The following is a 15,836-nucleotide window of genomic DNA, read 5'->3' on the forward strand; positions in this document are numbered from 1 at the left end:
ACTTCGCTGGTTCGGCCACCTACTAAGAATGGGAGAGGATCGGGCTGCCAAGAGGGCGTATCTGGGAAGACCAACTGGTGGCCGCCCGGCGGGTCGGCCCAGGTACCGCCGGGGAGACAGCGTGATGGCGGATCTGTGTCAGCTACAAGCCGATAATTGGCAGGAAGCTGCGCAGGATCGGGATAAGTGGCGTGCTCTCGTTTTGGAGGCCAAGATCCTCTTTGGATCACAGTGCCATACTAGTTAGTTAGTTAGTCAGAAATTTTGAGATCGTGGCGAAACGCGAATAGGTGAAAAGCTACAAGGATTTTTTGATTTCGAGGTATACGACTAACAAATGATTTCAGGCACACACGAGGTCGAACCAGCATAGAGAATATAGAGATAATATAGAATAGCACAAAGCAATGGTATCTGGTATCAAAATGAAACAAAACAGGTGACATGTAGTTACTGATAATTCAATACATCTAAGAATTAGGATGTATTTGCCTTCGGCTAGAACAAATGTCGATGAGTTAATAATATTGTTACACATCAGACACACTCGAGGTATCCCACGCCGCCAGTGTACCGCCTCCGTTCCGGGAAGCTGCGGCGGACACACATTATAATTACACATGCTTTGTCTACCGGACCTGTGAACTGTCAACTGATTGCATAGATTATTAGGGCAGAGGAACAAGTATATATAAATCAAGGACGCAAATAAAGGTAGCAATCATTAGAGACAGTAAATGCTGCTGAAGACATACCCCTACTGTTTAGGAAGAAGACAAACCACAAGCCATGGATGGGGCTTGCCATCGGCTCTGTCATGTCATGTTTTATCACATGCTATCACATGTAATCCACGAAAAAGGCATTAAGGTACTGCGGGACAAATCTCGACTGGGAGGAAAATGCAACTGGTCCATTTCTTCCATGTTTTACAATGTTTGCATTATTAAATTAGAGTCCACCGGTTGTATTTATGGTAGGCGTAGAACGTAGAACTCAACATCATAGTGTAATAATGGAAAAAAATGGGTTAGTTACAATTGCCCCCAGTCGAGATTTGCCCCGCTGTACCTTATAGAATTTGTAAAGCATTTTTGAACATTTGAAATCAAATCGAAATATTGGAAGCCTAACAAAAAAACAAAATGGTAATCACGGTCTTTAACCCAGTCAATGTAAGTCTAATGACAGCAATTCCCGAAAAGTTTCTACATTTGGATCACGTCTCCGATTTTGATAAAAATTGGTAGGCTGATAGAGTCCATGATGCTGAGCAAGATCCACTAGGTTTCCCAAAATCGGAGACGAGATCCAAATGTACAAACTTTTCGGGAATTGCTCATGAAATGAACAAAAAAAATCGAAAGAAATATTAGAAATATCCGTTAATACAAGAAACATGTTTTAATAATGTAGCCTCCCAGCTTACTGACAGATGGTTCCTCTAAGCAGCATCTACTCTTTGCCCGACGGCAGCCAAAAGCCGAAAGCGGCAAGCACACGCGAAGCGCGGACGCAGCCGGTGTTGCGGCAGCTTTGACGGCTCATAATCATCTCGACAAACATGGTTACTGTGTCCCTACGAGCCAAACCAACACAACAGATCTAGCGTGTACAATAATACTTGTCAACCATTTACAATACAATACAATACAAATACTCTTTATTGCACACCTCAATACACGAAACAACATAGCAAGTATAAACAACAACTTAAGAGGTAAAACAAGAGGCGATTTAAAGCATAACTGAAATTGAATTGGATTATATTCAAAGTAATTTCAAATAGCTCTTGAAAAGGTTAGGTACTAAAATCAAAAACGATACGTTATACATTTGAAATATGACATTTATATTTTATTCTAAAAAGTTTTAAGACTAGTATTTTTATACAATTTGACGATATTATTTTATTAATTCAATGTAGTTTTAAAACAATATTTTACATTGCACCGATAAATTGCTCTAATACTTATTTAGAATAATACGAAAATGGTACGTTTTAGACGATTTGAAGCGCTGGTAGCCTAGCGGTAAGTACGTGCGACTTTCGTTCCGGAGGTCGCGGGTTCGAAATCCGGCTCGCACCAATGAGTTTTTCGGAATTTATGTGCGAAATGTCATTTGATATTTGCCAGTCGCTTTTCGGTGAAGGAAATCATCGTGAGACCGGACTAATTCCAATAAGGTCTACAAGTCTATAAGTCTACATTTAGTACACCTACTTACAAGAATAAATTTATTATTCTCCACTACCTAGGTTGTCTGGAAGAGATCGCTCTTTAGCGATAAGACCGCCTCTTGTTTTACCTCTTAAGTTGTTGTGTATACTTACTATATTGTTTCCTGTATTGAAGTGTGCAATAAGGAGTATTTGTATTGTATTGTATTGTATTGTATTGTATTGTATTGTATTGTATTGTATTGTATTGTATTGTATTGTATTGTATTGTATTGTATTGTATTGTAAGGTCTAGTTTACCCTTCGGGTTGGAAGGTCAAATGGCAGTCGCTTTCGTAAAAACTAGTACCTACGCCAAATCTTGGGATTAGTTGTCAAAAGCGGACCCCAGGTTCCCATGAGCCGTGGCAAATGCCGGGATAACGCAAGGAGGATGATGATGGTACGTTTTAGACGATTTAAGTGCTTTATGTAGCCTATTTGGATAAAGTTTTTTTTTTAATTGAATTTGAATCCAATTAAGTTTATTATTCGCACGCAATAACGAATGCCTTTTTAGTGCCTTTTAGCTATTTTTAAGCGTGTCATAGATAAGATTAAGATCTGAATAGTAACTGAGACGATGATTAGAAATATCAATGCCACATGAGATGAAATTGATTTATTCTGAATAATAAATATATAACTAGAAGCAATTATTACTGAAGGTGATAATGATCTATCAATAGTTATGCAATATCAATTAGCAGAACCCGAGAGCCTTCGCTCACGTAAAAAGGATCACGTGAAAATATAACAATTGTATTTTTTGTCCCCAAGCTGCTTTGCATGCGATCTGTCAATGCTACAGTAGGTAACGAACAACCCTGAACAAGCCTGAGAATTGATTCTGGTCGAGCAATAATATTATTATATTTCTTGTCGGTGGAGAAATTTCTGTGTGTCGTCCTCAGCCTTCTTTAACATCTTGATACGACACGACACGTTTTGCTTTATTTGATCCATGCGATGTTGACTCTCTGTCGTATCCCTTTCTTCTCTATTAGACTTCCCTTCTGTGATATTTTTGATAAATTTGTAGGAGTCCAAATATTTTTCCTCTTCTATTATGTACATCAGATTCATAACTGTTACCAGTCTTTTTCCCGTCTTATAAGCCATTTAAACAAGTATGTATTTGGCATTTTGAAATAAATTGCTAAAAGTGGCACTAAAACTTTAGCAGTTTCATGTGCTTTGCCTATCTCTTTTGGGAATACAGGCGTTAGCTGATGTATGTGTACCTATGTTACATACATACATACACATATAATCACGCCTGTAGCAGTAGTTCATCTCTGCCTACCCCTTTATGGGAATAAAGGGGTAGGCAGAGATGAACTACTAAGTTTCAGTGCCACTCTTGGCAAAAAGGGGTTGAAAGAAACCTACCTTAAAGTTAAAGATTTCTACCCATAGCCGCAAGATTTTCGATTATAGCTTGAAGATTACCCGTTTCAACTTTTAAATTTGACTTTGGAATTAAATTTTGAGTCCACATTACTCTGGCCGCTGGTTCCCATGTCTGCGCCTAAGCAAGTGGCATCACACGGAGCTCATAATCAGGCGCGCACACAAGCGGTTACCGGCCATTGTACACTTGTAAAGGCTGTTTGTTTTGATGCGAACAGTTATGTCAGCTTGTGTAATTGGTTAGGTCATTGTGAGAGAAGACAACATATTGCCGCATAAAGAAGAATACAGTCATAATTCAGCCTACTGGCTATTAATCCAGTCTTCTTACCAATAATTTAAAGGATGGATATACATATAAGTTAAACAATTTTGGGACCCCGAAAAAAGTCGGCTGCACATTTTGGCTACCTGCTTTTCTAAGTAAATGAGTTTTTCTTGCAATTTGGGAATTCAACCCAAAATAAAAGTGTTTCCATGACCCTAAAGGTCCTAGGCATATTGCATTTTCCTACTAGTTGCCGCAATACGAGTTCCTGTTGTCTCGTCTTTTGGTTTTTGGTCTGCCTTTCGTAATGCATGGAACCCATTTGTCGTTATTTATTTAATCTGGAAAGAAGCTTAAAGCTTGGGCACTGAACCTTTGTGCATCAAAATTATTCAGATTTGGTCTCTATATAGTTGCCACATTTATTATTCTTCAATAATAACGACCACATCAAATCAACCAGCTACAGTTGTCAACAACTCAGTGTTATCTCCCGGTCGAAACGGTACAAGGCCGCGGACGGTTGTTTTGGTCTCATTCCCCGCAGGAGTGACTGCTCAATTCGAACAACGCTTACAAGATTTCACCACGAAACAATAGGATTTGTAAAAAATCAAAAGTGATATATTTCTGAGAGGCTGCACAGGATATGCACTTGTGGCAGTGGCAGTTTCAGGGGCCACAATTATTTTAGATCATTGAGCCAAAATACTTAGATACATTTCATAAAGGACGTCAGTTTTGATTGTGGCAGGCTAGCATTGTATAGGTATATATCTTATAATAATTGTTCGAACCGAGCAGTGTATATACCCGGTATTATCTGATGGAGCCTTCTCCTCCATCATACAGACGTGCTTGTTAAAGATGAGCGGTGTAGCCGGAGTCTCGTTTACTTGCGAAAAGATTTTAATTGTGACTGTTGGTACATTGATAGTTTATTTATAATGGCAATCAAAGTAGTTCTTTAAAAAAAATTAAAAATAAAATAAATAGTTTAGAAAAAAGAAAATCTGGTTTTCCGGTCGAAAACTTCAAGATATGTATTGTGTAGGTAAAAAGGTATGAATCAGAAAAGTAAAAAAAAAAAACTATGTCGCGTATTGGAAAAATTCACACGATTTGCTAATCATGCTATCAATTAGATATGAGAGGACTTTTCCTTTAGTCTCAACCCTAGCTCATTATGAGTTGGAAATTACAACTAGTAGGTACTTAGTACAAAATATTATGTAGATCTGAAAACCCATTCTCTGGGATTTGGACCTGCGTCCTCCAGATTGAAATTTGGGCCCACAATCTCGACTTAAAAGCAACATAGGGCTAAATATTTCACTGTATTCCACATACTTGTTTAAATTAAAATTTATCTCTGATCTGATGATCTGGGAATCAAAAAACCAACACGATACTGTAACATGATATTTACGCACAAAAGTGGAGACATGATTTCGCCCACGTACTTGTGGAAGCATGAATGAGAACTATTCGTTAAGCAACTATGGGAACAAAACAAATCAAATTATTTTAACAAATATTTGGATTTGTGTTTTTTATGTAGTCACACTACTATATATAAATTAAAAATCGAAATAAGATGTCATATATTAAAGAAAAAATGACGAGCACCACCAGTCAGTAATTTTTTCTTTAATATATGACATCTTATTTCGATTTTTCTATTTGTTAAGGTTTATAAGAATCATGCACGTACGAGTGAAACATGATCAGTGCGTAATACGCGGGGTTGTCAACGACTATATGAATCTAAAGGGTTCTAATGCGTAAAGTTGTATGTACAATAATTGTAGAAAGGCATATTCTGGGCGAGCTCACTCCATCGTAGGCCACGTCTGTGCCTTTGGCTAGTCTGTGGCCAAGAGTTAAGCACTTAAGCCCATTTATAATATAAAAAAATGTGTATAGATTCTATACCGGACATGAGTTTATAAACAGGGAAATATGTCACTGAGTAAGTTTCTTCAGTAAGAGACTAGGTACACAGTTAATTTTACGACAAAAAAACATTGGTTAGGTACAGAAGATGGAACAAAATTCAAAAATCTAAGGAGAATATTTTTTTCCCTGAGAGATATCTCTTCCAGTTGATCTAAAATAGTAGATTTAAAAATAGATAAATTGAAAATATAATAATAACAAGTAGCTTAATTTTCCTCTTTGGCGATCTTTCTTCTGTGGGGCGGTCAACTGAAAAACGGCCGGTCAGGTGCCGATGGATCGATGAGGTCCAGAAAGACTTGTGTGACCTTCAAGTATATGGCAATAGAGTCTGGACTTCATATCTACCAACTTCTCTAAACAGCTTTCCTAATAAAGAAATAAATAAGAAGCCTCTTCAAATAAAACATATCATAAAAATATTTATGCTAAAAAATAACGATGAAGAAGCACTGATATAAGTTAATTATAATAATTACTATAATATAGTATTGAATGTACCCTTTACTGTTACCTAGTTACTACAATCTTAGATTCTAAAGATTACTACTAGGTTTAAGAAGCTGTAATATTACTAATTTGAAATAAACAGTTTAAAGTTAAAAAAAAGTGACCGAGTGGCATCAGATCGCACAGGATAGGAGCGAATGGCGGAATCAGTGTTGGAGGCCAAGATCCACTTCGGGTCGCTGAGCCATCGTAGTAAGTAAGTAAGTTAATTTTCCTAATTTATTTTTCATTAACTGAACTTACTACCGGTAACATCACTATAATTACATCAGTAAGTCATCAGTAAAAGTAAAACAATAAATTAATACCTATCAAAAGCGATCATTACCTGTTTCAAAGTTCGCGTGTTAATTGTTTCTCCATAAAAAGTTATTTATAGTGTTTGATTTTCAAGATATACGTACTTTTGTAGATATGAAGATAAAAAAACATATTAGCGATCCACGCTTGATATCATTTGCATGCTGCGGGCTATCCGCACGATTCTTGGTAGAGGCAATGAGTGTTAGAAAATGGTTAATAGGCCATACACTCTTAATAATAGTCTGGCGAGAACAAACGACTTTTAAAGCGCCAAACAAAATAGTGGCAAGGAATTGAAATTACAGATTACATAAAAATTAAAAAAAAAATAATGATATTACTGATTGGGACAATGTTGCGGGATGATATAGAAAATCCTACATGACTTTTTAGAAAACCTATTTACCTATCAAAATTTCGATTATCCTGCCAGCTTAGCCATGATGGCAATCGTTTGTGCTGTGACAAGAAATCGCTTTGTATCTCTCTATCATTCTACCATATTAGTGGAACAAACAGCGCGTAGTTACTGCCAAAGTCGCAACTGTATTTTGTAGTACGGAGCGTAAAAACTCTGAACCCCTAATTACATATAGATAAACTCTTATTCAATATAACGGGTACTTACAATTCAGATCGCATAACTTACTGCATTTCAGCATTCAACTACCACAATAAATAACGGTCAACCGATTGATAATCATTTGAATATCTCACATAAATCTGACCGTTCCCAGATACCCGATCCGGCCAGATATTTACACCTTCCGGGGCCGGACAAAACACAAGTAATTGAGCGATCAGCGATGTCCATAAAATCGAAACTATCGAGTTACAATCCTATTGACCATTCGAAAATTCGCCTTAACCTTTCTCCTCCAACTAATGTAAAAGTTCTTAGGCGTGAAAGGGATGTATTGAATAGTATTTATAGGTTCGAAGCAGGTGGACTGACTAAGGCTGACCACCGGTCAGTCTAAGGCTATCAAATTACGGAGCATCGGCGATGGGAAATTTATCGATTCAACTCCATGTTAAAGTAACGCGGTGATAAAAAGCAGTTACAAATCGGACCGATGGTCATTGTCGCTTTGAATTGAATTGATTTGAATTGTAATGAATTGAATAAAGGGCAGGGGGTTAGAGGTCCGCTGCCATCCTGGTTCGCGTTTCGGAATGTATTTTGCTATTCGCGTTGATGTGACGTGACATGGTAATCAACAATGTTTTGAGTAATACAATTTAAATCTATTATTTATGACCTATATTTTATGTATTTAAATTTGGATTAGAGGCTTATGTAGTGAATGAGACATATCTGAATATTTATTAGACAAATGAGCATAGTTTATCGGTGTATTGTCTGCCTTTAAGATTACTTAACATTTTAAGAGTATTTAAATTGGCTAGCTTGTTAAATGTGTTGTTTGTAAACAATAATTATTATGCAGCGGAAAAATACTGCTTACAGAATCATTTGTTTCTCATAGACAACTAAATACTATTACATTACTCCCTACCATAGAAATCTTCTTATCTTTGAACATTCTACCTAACTTCACCTTATCTGAGTTTGAGTTCGATTCTGTTTTCTTGATGCTTGCAAAAGCCAAAAACAGCAGAAAATAAACAACATTTAAGCTGCAAAATACCACAATTGCGTTCAAAATCTGTCGCTTGAAATAAACCATCATAAAATATGTATCCATGCTCTGCTTATCAATCAATCAATCAATCAAAATATTCTTTATTCAAATAGGCTTACAATAAGCACTTTTAAATTGTCAACAGTGTACAATATTCATCTTATTCTAAATATCAGAGCAATTTATTGGTGCAATAAACAATATTGTTTTAAAACTACATTGATTTAATAAAATGATATCAATCTAAATTGTATAAAAAAATACTAGTATAAAAACTTCTAGAATAAATTCTAAATGTCAAAAAAATTGTGTAAAAATACATTGAATTATCAATATCATCATTAATAAGCTATATAATTAATGGTTTTCAGCAATACTTGTATCCCACAGTGTTTCATCATTCATGTAGTCTTGTGTGCTATAGTAGGCTTTAGAGATCAGTATACGCTTTACATAATGTTTAAATCGATTAAAAGACAGTTCAGTGATGGCATTAGGAAGTTTGTTATAAAATCTTACACAATTACCCATGAATGATTTTTTAATTTTATGGAGCCGAGTGAAGGGCACTGCAAGCTTATGCTTATTTCTAGTGTTTATATTATGTACATCACAGTTTTTCTTAAATTTACAAATGTTTTTATGTACATACATAATATTCTCATAAATATATTGACAATGCACTGTCATTATATTAATGTCCTTAAACTTATCTCTAAGTGAGTCTCTATGGTTCATTTTGTATATTGCTCGAATAGCCCTCTTCTGCAGAACAAATATGGTATTTATCTCTGAAGCACTGCCCCATAGTAAAATACCATATGACATAATGCTGTGAAAGTAACTAAAATAAACTAATCGAGCTGTTTCCACGTCTGTTAACTGACGGATCTTGCTCACTGCAAATGCTGCAGAGCTCAGTCTATTCGAGAGGGTAGCAATATGGGGACCCCACTGAAGTTTAGAATCTAAAGTTATGCCAAGAAAAACTGTACTATCTACCAGTTCCAATTCCTCATCCTTCACAACGACACTTGCTTGTTCATTTTTAGCATTACTCGTTACAAACTTAATACATTTAGTCTTTTTCTCATTTAACAATAAGTTATTAACACTAAACCAATTAACTACTTCGGAAATAGCATTGTTTACATTTTCACAAGTTTGTTGCTGACGTTTGACTTTGAAAATAAGGGAAGTATCATCTGCAAACAATACTATATCATGGTGGGTCTTTACAAGATATGGCAGGTCATTAATGTAGATGAGGAACAGGAAAGGCCCCAATATTGATCCCTGCGGTACACCCATAGAGACTAGTGACCCCGGTGAGCGCTGTCCATTCACGTCGACCCTTTGTATTCTATCGTGTAAGTAAGATTTGACTAAATTCAGTGCCGATCCTCTCACTCCATAGTAGTGCAATTTCCTGATCAGTGTTTCATGACAGACGCAATCGAAAGCCTTAGATAAATCACAGAAGATACCCAAGGCATCCTGTGACTCCTCCCAGGCATCGAAAATCTGTTTGATTAGCTCAACACCAGCGTCGGTTGTTGAGCGACCCCGTGTAAAACCAAATTGTTTATTGTGCATTAGATTATTGATGTTAAAATGTTGCAATAGCTGAAATAACACTAACTTTTCAAAAATTTTGCTGAATGTCGGTAACACTGATATCGGTCTAAAATTAGTGGGGTCGGATGTGCTACCAGATTTAAATAATGGAATGACTTTACTGTGTTTCATAAGATCAGGAAACTCACCACAATCAACACTGTTATTAAAGATAACTACCAAGTCAGGCGCTACAATTTCTATTAAAGATTTAACACCATGGACAGAGACTCCCCAAAGGTCACAAGTTTTTTTAACATTAATTGATTGAAATGCCTTAATTATATCTGAGGTACTAACATGTTCAAATACAAGGTCTCTACTACATTCTGTGACATTATCTTCTAACAATGTAACGGCAGATGCAGGTGATGAATTTAAGTGCCTAGTTGTGGAAACTGGTATATCAGTGAAGAACTTTTCAAATTCTGTTGCTACTTCTAAATTGGAATCTACAATTTTGCCATCAATTTTTAATTTCAGTTCATTTGTTCTTTGCTTTGATCGACCAGTCTCCACGTTAATTACTTTCCACGTTGCTTTAATTATATCGGAACTACTTTTAATTTTCTTGCTTAAATAATTACGTTTAGCGGTATGACAATCTAATTTAAACTGTTTCGAAAATTGTTTGACATGTTCTTTAAATTCATCACTCGTATTAAACCGCCGTTCCTCATACAAGGCATACAATGCACGTCTTCGTTGATGTAAATAATCGTATTAGAAGTATGTCGCAATAGAGCCTAATTCGGCGTGGCAGCGCACTAAATTGTGCCCAGCGTGGGGCCCACTGCCCAGGCTGCCCAACATTAATTGACTGCTCAGACATTTATATTAAATAGAAAAATGATAGCATGAGCTTTGGCAATCGGTTCGTGTTTGTTCTTTTTGGGAGTTAAGTGGGTTCTTTGGGTTAACTGTAATAATAGAGTTGTGATATGAATGTAAGTAAGTAATAAACGTAACACTTAGTTTATAATGAAGAGGTCAAACTGTGCGCCCTTTTTCTATTTTTGTATACCTAGGTACTATTTTTTTTTTCGGAAAACTCATAGTTCCTGTGGGCTTTACGAAGACGCTAATTACTTTAATTTTTGAAGGTACAGTTTGATCATTCTTATAGGCCTGTAAGTGCCCAGTAAACACATTATTTTCATTGTAAATAATTATTATACACTTAAATCAAGTACAGGTAACGCGTAGTAACTAAAGTAGAAAAATATCCAAATGGAATTTTGGTAACCAATAATTTACAAATTAAGTAATTTTATTTTGTACATAATTATATTCACATTATTTATTCCTTGCTCCGATGATCGGGGAGTTAGGACAGACTGACCTATTGGAAATTTTGGTTTCGAATTATTTGTTACAATTCTTCTATTTCAGGGTTGCATGTCATCAGCGTCCACGAGGCCACTGCACCGTCACACCAGGGTTAAGGATTTCGAGACAATTTCAAAGTTGCGCAACTCAGCATTGGATCCGACCTCCGACTTGCTCAATACTAGTAGCGAGACTCCACCGATTCGTTCCACTCATATCTGGCGGCAATAATTTAGAATCAATAGCGGTAGCTTAAGCGTCCAATCTTAGTCCGGCTTTTCAATTTGATCCGAATAGTAAAGGTGCTGTTTTTTTGTGTGGGAACTACGTTTTTCAATCACACGCGTAGCTTTTTACGGCTGGCTCGGGTGATAAATATCGGAGTATACGGCCGCGGCCGCTTTGAAGCCGGGTCCCGGAGAGAAGCTTGGCTATCGTAATTTGTTAGTTTGCTAAAGGCCCGGGTTTGGGTATCGGTAAGTTATAACGGCATGGGAGTTATGGAGCAGGACGTCAAGTGTTCTATGACGATATGCCCCTAGAAATATGTTGACATAAAGGAGATAAACACAGACCAAGCATACCGATGCTTGAAAATTGATTGATTGATTGATTGATCAGTGGATGTTCTACAGGCTGCAGGTGAAAAGCTCTTAATGCCGAAAATGAAGAGCAAAAAATACTTAGTTAAGAAAAAGTTATGATGGAAATCGGTCTCAATCTATTCATTATATTATTCAACAGATGAACAGATAGACACTAGCCAGGAAGGTTTAGGGTATGGAATGATAGGTAATAGGTAATATGGCGGTTGTCTAAGACGAAATTGTCACTACTTTAGTTTATTTTTTTATTTTAATCCTCAGAACTGGCGTAGAGTTCAAATAATCGCCACTTTAATGAAAATACTAAATTAAAGATTTAGGATTTAGCTGGCTTGTTTAACAGTTTTGTAGATATTGAGCACCTGGCATCAAAGTATGACCGGTTTACTTAGTAAGGTATATTTTTTGTCGTATTTTAACATAATCATACGTAAAAAAATGGGAGTTTCAGTAAGAATATTAATGACTGAGAATTGCGTCAAAGGCATGTAACAATGTCCTCAAACTTACAGTGTCACTACCGTACCCGGCCCTTCAAGACTTTGTACAAATGGGATTTATGTATATAGGAGTGTTATGCCATGTGAAAATAGCCCTTAATACATTACGATTAGGTTTTAAGTAAGTACAGACATGATTCGCCTGTAATCCTAACACGTTTGAGGCGATTTTCGCGTGTCACGCGCGGGCGGGAGCAGCACGCGCCCGCGCACAAAAGACACTCGGGTGACTTTTGACTTTCGTCGTGTGGTTGAGCTTCATAATATAATTGAGCCCGAACAAAATCCGGTCGAGAATTACCATACAATGGGGCAGTCTTCCGTCGGGCCCGCCAGGTCGTAGAGGGCAAAAAAACACTACCACTTGCTTACATTGTCACCGTAGACAACCCTAACTTGAGCCGCTCTTCCACGCTACTTGAAACTCTCAGTCTTTATTTTATTAGTCTCAAACTCCTTGGCGTACTTTGTAGTTAGGCTTGTTTTCTGTTTGCGAGGAGGAGGTTGGCGGGCGTCCATCGGAGCAGCCCGTGATGGCTGCGCCGGTTGACGGGTGACAGCCAGTAAAAACCCCGGTGTAAGTTACCCAGTGTCCGAGGATCCGCTCGGTTTTGACTTATTGCACCGGCCCGTTTTTGCTGACGGTTGAGCGATGCCTTTTGTTTACTTTCTGGCTCTGTATACAATGTGGATTTGGATCGCATGTTGGATGAGGACGCACAAGAAGCGAACATTCCTCGACTTTGCAATACAATGATCGCTGTTGATTTTACTTGGTGATTTTACGTGTGGTGAGGAATGCTTGTGTCCATTATCAGTCTTATTAATCATTTACATTAATGTGTAACTAACATGGCTTGAATTTGGGTTTCTTCTGATGATAACTACTTTTTTATTTGTATTGTAAAAAGATTAACTTTAATCATGTAAATTACTTCAAAGGTGTTTATTATGTTAACGGGCGTGGTTCGTTTTACGAATGTTTTACTAAAATTGATTGATATTATTTTGTAATAAATCAAAGCTGATTTCTGTATAAATCCAAGCTGTTTTCGTTAAGCTTTAACAAGATTAAGTATATTATTTCCAAATATCTGCATAGCATATTTTCGTTGATTGTGATTTATGAGTTGCCGAGCCACATTCGACAAATATTTAGCATAATCCGCGTCGAGATGATGTATGTCTCGTCACAGACTTTCTACCGCCTATGCGGCATAGCAGAGCAACGTGTAAAATATAAATCAAAGATACTTACCTACTTATTCTGACTAATATATTTTGCTTGCCTGTTGGGTCTGTTTTAAATTTTATTTCCACCTCAGCTCAGTCGGCAATGTATATGTCATCTATAACTTTACCATATTTGCTAGGATAGGAATCTTTGACAACACCAAATGTCAAATCTATAGACACAGTAGGTACCTAAAATAAGCAGTTGGTGTATGAATGTCACGCTCTCTTCTTACAAAGGTAATGAATTTAAAGGGCTGCTGAGCCTAATCGTCCAACATATAAAGATATTTGAAAAAAGGTATTACATACGTCTCGGATATGTAGAAACATGGTGCAAGTCATATACAAGGAATTTACAATCATGTTTACCTATGTACTCGAATGAAGATATTTTTACATCGAACCTGTATAATGAGATAATGACAGGCCGCTAATTGGTCGGGTTTGAGTAAATATTCATCGTTACGATAAAATCGCGCGGCATGTCTCATCTTATCGACGATCGCCGGTATCGGAGGACTTCGGAACAGGTGCCAGCCAGTCTTACCTTAACGTATACACCAACTATTATTTAAAGTTACTTAGCAAAAACATGTTATTTTATTCTTTCTTTAACTGACTAGGGCTAACGTGCCGAATATAGGCGACTGGCATAGCGCAAATTTGTACGAGTTAATGAAGAATAAGTGCGATTAAAAATGTTGTGCGAAGAAAGATGCTTGGGAAATAAATTTTCCTCATCGGGCAGTGGGCATCAATTTTGTTTAGAATACAGTTATCGTTCCATATTATATTGCCCCTGCATGAATAACTTAAACTAAAATAGATATCATAAGGTACAGCGGGGCAAATCTCGGCTGGGGGCCAATCCATACTAATATTCATCATTCATTGTCCGTCTTTCACGGCAAAACGGAGCGACGAAATTGTCGTGATCTTTTAAGTGGAGATACTTGAAGGGACGGAGTGTGACATAGGCTACTTTTTGTCTCTTTCTAACGCGAGCGAAGTCGCGGGCAAAAGCTAGTTGTATTGTATATAATCGGTAGACACTCTATTTAACAATGCAAACATTGTAAAACATGGATAAAATGTATCAGTTATATTTGGCCCCCAGGCAGGATTTGCCCCGCTGTACCTTACACTAAAGAAAAAAACTGCCCCAATCCACGTTTTTCGACGCAGGGATTGAACCAATGTCTCAGCTCATCATACGCAGCTTACCAGGAAATACAGTAGGTACAGTACGCTCATCCGTCCGTCAGATGACGAGTGGTCTACTACATATTTAGTTCTGAAAGAATACTTTAAAGTGACAAATATTTTTGTTCCGTCTGCTACTCTTAATCCTGACAGTTAGTACGTTAAATGGTTTTTACAAGATGTAAACAACAATGGTGTTGGTGACCCCAAGGTCTCCCTTTAGTCGTTTAGAAATCTTTAGACGTGAGCGGCGCTTTCTCGCGCGCGCCGCACATACGCAACTACGCATCCGGGTGCTGTGTGCGATGGTTTCACTGGAGGGTTCTTCTTAGATATTTATTTCTAGCCTATACCTTAATGCAAGCAACATTTGAACTGAAGTTGCATTACCGCGAGGTCGTTGTTGTTGCCGCTGTTTTTTTTTTTTTTTTCTAAAAAAAAAGAAATGATAAAAAAGAGTTTTGCCTCCGCATCACATTCCTGAGTTAAATTAAAACTGGGGAAAATAGGCAATTGCAAATTTGAAGCTTTTTCTTTTTCTCTGACAATGTACGCGGAACTTCAATTGTCGCGGTTGCAATCCTGATAACAGGCATAATAAGTGCGCCGTTTGAAAAATACCTGGTTATGAAAATTATCATAATGTGGTATCATGGTCTATCCTAAAATGATGCTGAATAGCTTCTGCACTTGATTCTGCCCACCATTCATATTGTAAAAGAAAAATTAAACTTCCTAGCACATTATAAGATGTAATGTTTTGAAAAGAAGTTGCCCGCCGAGTTTCTTGCCGGTCCCATAGTGGATACCCCCCTCCCAACTGAGGGGGGACTGAAATCTTCTCGAGGCTGAGGCGTAGGGTTAGAGCCGGCGTAGCTTTATTTGACGTTCATATGCGCATTGTAATATGCCTACTTGAAAAATAAATATTTCATTTTCATTTATTTCATTTTTTCATGTAATATGAACCAAAAACATTAAATTCTTCGTCATCTTCTAAACGTTTGAACTCTTTCACAAAATTGC

The sequence above is a fragment of the Leguminivora glycinivorella genome, chromosome 5 (assembly GCF_023078275.1).
Source record: "Leguminivora glycinivorella isolate SPB_JAAS2020 chromosome 5, LegGlyc_1.1, whole genome shotgun sequence".
NCBI classification, from domain to species: domain Eukaryota; kingdom Metazoa; phylum Arthropoda; class Insecta; order Lepidoptera; family Tortricidae; genus Leguminivora; species Leguminivora glycinivorella.